Source organism: Macaca fascicularis, chromosome 13, assembly GCF_037993035.2.
Source record: "Macaca fascicularis isolate 582-1 chromosome 13, T2T-MFA8v1.1".
NCBI lineage: Eukaryota > Metazoa > Chordata > Mammalia > Primates > Cercopithecidae > Macaca > Macaca fascicularis.
The window spans coordinates 104,226,263-104,231,061 of NC_088387.1; positions in this window are offsets into that span (position 1 = coordinate 104,226,263).

Consider the following 4,799-nt stretch of genomic DNA (forward strand, 5'->3'; position numbering starts at 1 on the left):
CCAATACTTCAGAATGTGACTATTTGGAGATAAGGTCTTTAAAACATACCTGCATACCCAATCACCTGGGCCACCCCAAAACAGCAGGTAAAAAGCAGAGTTGTTTAAGGTCTTTAAAAGGTAATTAGGTTAAAATGAAAACATTAACGTGGGTTCTCCTGCCCTCATCAGAAGAGGAGACTAGGACACAGACCCATACAGAGGGAAGAGCATATGAAGACACAGGGGAAGGGTGGGGCCATCTAAAGCCAAGGAGAGTGGCCCAGGAGAAACCAACCCACCAGCACCATGAGCTTGGACTTCAAGCCTCCAGAACTATAAGAAAATACATTTCTATTTGTTAAGCCACCCAGTCTGTGGTTCTTGGTTATGGCAGCTCAAGCAGGGTAATACAGTACAGCATGTAAAATGTTTCTTGCAAAAATGCATCCATCCATAAATATACCCTCACAGAATACTGATGTTCACTTTCTGTTGCTGTTTGCAAACACTGTGAAATATTTTAATTTGGGAAACAAATGGACTATGTATACATTTGTGTACCGACTAATAAACAAAAATGCATTCCAGTATAGCCAGAATTATTTTTGGTGTTGAGAACCCAAGCACCAAACCCCTATTAACCCTGACTAATCCATTATAGTGATAAGCCTGGATACAGAAGGACTTGGGAGGAACACTGGTCCAGTTTCCAGAAATGTTGGATGAGGAAGAAAAGGGAAGGTGGTGGTGGTGGTGGTAGCGTCCTACACCAAGATAACAAAGCCAGAGAAGGTGAAGATTTTCTGAGGACTTGTTAAGGAAATCATCTTGTCCAGTGTCCCCCTTGAACTGCACAGAGAGGGTGGTACAGTGTCATGAAAGCCACGGGGGTGGAATGTTTTGAGGAGGGCATGTTAGCAGCATCGAATGCTCAGTTCCCAGAGAGATAGGTTGGAGGAGGGCCAAAGGAAGATTTAATAGTCTCAGAGAGGCCTGGCAGTCTGGGGGCAGGGAGTGGCTGGAATGTGCCCTGAGGCACATGACTTAATCTTGAGCCATAGTTTCCCTCATTATGAAACAGTTCATAATCTCACCTGTCACACAAGGCTTCTGAGATGATCAAATGATGTAAATCCCCTGTGAACAAATCATTAGACTGAGAGTACAGTAGTCCTCCCTTATTCATGGGGGATAGGTGTCAAGACCCCCAGTGGATATCTGAAACCACATAGAGTACGAGATCCTACATACACTATGTGCGAATTTCTTTTTCCATCTTCACAATTTCTCAAATAGATTTGTTCTTACTGCAGTTCTTCACAAACTCAGCATACGATTTTTTTTCTTTATTAAGTTGAGACCTTTCACCTTTCACTTAAAGAAAGCACTTCTCTTTGACATATTCAAATTGCCAGCATCACTACTTTTGCACATTGGGCCATTATTAAATAAAATAAAGGTGACTTGAACACAAACATTGCCATACTGTGACAGCTGATATGACAACCTAGAGGGCTACAAAGTGACAGGAGGGAAGTGTAGACAGCATGGAGACACTGGACAAAAAGGATTCATGTCCCTGGCAGGACAGAGCGGGACTACACGAGATTTCATCATGCTATGCAAAATGAGGGACAGTTTAAAACTGATAAATCGTTTATTTCTGGAATTTTCCACTTAATATTTTCAGACTGCCGTTGACCATGGGTAACTGAAACCTCAGAAAGCAAAACCAGAATGCGTTAACAGAGTAGGTCTATGTTAGGCACAGCTGCAAGCACAGCTGACTCCTTGGGCCACCATGAGGACAATCAGTTAATTAGCCCTAGGGCTGACCTAACATAATATGACCTAATTTAGCCCTCTGTGCCGCCAAATGAAATCAGCTGCTTGCTTTTTGCTTTTATGAAACTGCTTGAAGCACTTTGAAATTATTTGGGATAAAGAAGCAAACAAGCTCTGGGTGGGCTTGTATTTGATAGAATTTCTCCTCTGGTTTAAAGCAGGATGGCCAGGTGACGCTTAGGCAAGAGACAACCTGTGCTGTCAGCATTCCAGAGACACACGGACGGACACACACATCCAGTGGCACTCACTCCCAGGCAGCACTACCTCCTCAGCTCCCCATCAACACCTGTGCCGCCCCAAAATTGCAGGTAAAAGGCAGAGTTGGTTGAAAGATTGAGCAGTGAGCCCAGGATAAGGGCCCAGTCCACAGAGGCAAGGAGAGCTCTTGTGAAAGCTCAAAACATGAATCCAGAAGAGGCAGCCGCCAGACCACTGAGCATCTGCACTTCTTGGAAGGAGCTCGCATTCTGCTTGGAAGGCTTAGTCAAGAGTGTAATTAACTTGCCAAGTGACCCTGAGTGAATCATTTCCCCTTCCTGGGCTCCTCTGTGGTGACAGAGGGCTACAACCCAGTCCCAGAATATCAGGACTGCCCACTCCATTGGTAGCTGTCCCTTGAGCCATATTCTATCTCCCCTGGGATTCCCACCGTGGCCTCTGTGTAAGGGCCAAGTTCTGGTTTATTTTGACCACAAATGTTATTTAGTTTCTAAGACATGGCCATGGAATACCAGGTCAACCCATTCTGTCAATTTGAAACTGAAAATGCCTCTCCATCTATCTCTTCCTCTCCATCCCCCATACCCACTGCCACTTCCACAGGCTGAATAGCGTCATCTCTCTCCTAGACTGCGGCATCACCTCCCGAATGGCTTTTCTGCCTCCAAGCTCACTCTTTCCAATCAATTCTCTGCGTAAGCATCCAGAGGGATATTTCTGAAACAGAAATTTAATGCTATAATTTTCCTGCCTAAAAGTATCATATAAATAGCTATTAACTACAGGATCAAGTCCAAGTATGCCATCCATACCCTCCAAATTTTGCATAATTCTCCAGTTCCCCTTCTATGTTGTACTCACTGCATCTTGAGCTCTGCCCAACTTCAGTTTTTCACCATTTTCACACAAGAACAGGACTTATCTACTGATCCCTTTGACTCAAGTGAACCAATAAACAGCATTTTATTTGTTAAGCAAAGTAAACTTCCATTTTCCTGTACCCATTAGTTCCAGAATTTTAATGGTAAAGGCCACCTTACTGAAGTTAGCAAGACGGCCACCAGTCTGGGTCAATGGTTTGTCCCACTGCAGCACAAGACACATAATCAGAAGTTAATGAGCCCATCATTTTCTCATTAATTAGTCACAGTACATAGTATAAATGCAGTTATATCAAAGTTCATTGTTTTGGGGCTCTTCTCTTGTGCATGTATGAAATTTAATCTTTAGAGAACAAATCTGTAAGATTCAAAGTCCAAATATTTCTTAATAACGGCTCCATTTCTTCAAAGAAAGGGATTGAATTCTCACAATGTACATCTTGAATATCAAATTCCTCCTTGCACACCCCATAAATAATCTCCTTTCAAACCACCTTTTATTTATTTAACAGACTTATCTTGAGATTTATTATGCAAAAGATTCCATCTTCAGTACAGCCTTTGTCTTCTATTATATTTAAGAAGAGCAGTGAGCAATTGCAGAGACTGCACTTAACCTCTGTGAGATGCTGATCTGTGGGAGTGTCTGTCCCATAGAAAGAAAAGCATTTGCCTCATTTTCAAGAAAATCGTTTCCAATGAACTCCAGTGCCAATTTTGCCATCTTGTCCAAACTCCCCTGAGCAAAGTATCAGAGCAATGCAGACAAAGCTATGCAGTCAGGCTCTCTTGAAGCCAAGCCATAGAGGCCAGGCCCTGAGCCTCAGAGAAAGATGGCAGAGCCTCACTAAGGCAAGAGGCCATCTCACCATGGGCGAGAGTGCAGATCTCCAGGAAGCCCAAACTGAAGCATCTCCGGTCAGACACAAGATTTGATGTAACACAGCTTACCTGGTACATACATCACCAGTGTATGAGAGGGTCTCAGGAAAGCAGACAACTTCAAGTTACATTCACAGAAAGACAAGCCTTTGAATCCAATTTACCTTTAATTTGGGGTCACTTAATGCCTTTCATGAACTCCCATTGTCTTAGTTTAACAAATGGAATCATAAATTATACAATCGACAGCAATTGCACTTATTCGCAATTAGAATTTGTCAGTGCTCTGCCCATGAATAATTAATACTAGGATAACCTTGATAAAGCAAGTGCACTTTGGAGGGGTGTACTGAATATTTAGGAAGTCTCCATTGTGATCTCCATTTTAGGTTGAAATGATCAGCTGGTAAATCTCTCCAACAGCAAGTCTACAGTGTCTTGAGCTAGAAACAAGAGCCAAGGCACAAATAATTCCAAAAATTTGTGGCTGGAAATATTGTCAACAGAAGTATTGTGTTCTTGTGCATACTCACTGAATAAAACTCCCCATTTGATTCTGAACCAAGTTGGGGGAACTGTCTTTGGGAATCACATCTTCTTTCATCTGTAAAGTGAGAATAAAGAAATTTGTGACTCTTAAGTTCCGTTTTGGATTTTAAATTTTTGAGACACCCAACTTTTTTTTTTTTTTTTTTTTTTTTTTTTTTTTTTTTGAGACAGAGTCTCACTCTGTCACCAGGCTGGGGTGAAGTGGCGCAATCTCAGCTCACTGCAACCTCCACCTCCCAGGTTCAAGCAATTCTCCTGCCTAAGCCTCCTGAGTGGATGGAACTACAGGCATGCACCACCACATCCAGCTGATTTTTGTATTTTTAGTAGAGATGGGGTTTCACCACGTTGGCCAGGGAGGTGGTGAATTCTTCATAGTAAAATAACCAAAATGACTCATTTTCCAGGCAGATGACAGAAATTGCCAAAACCATTCCT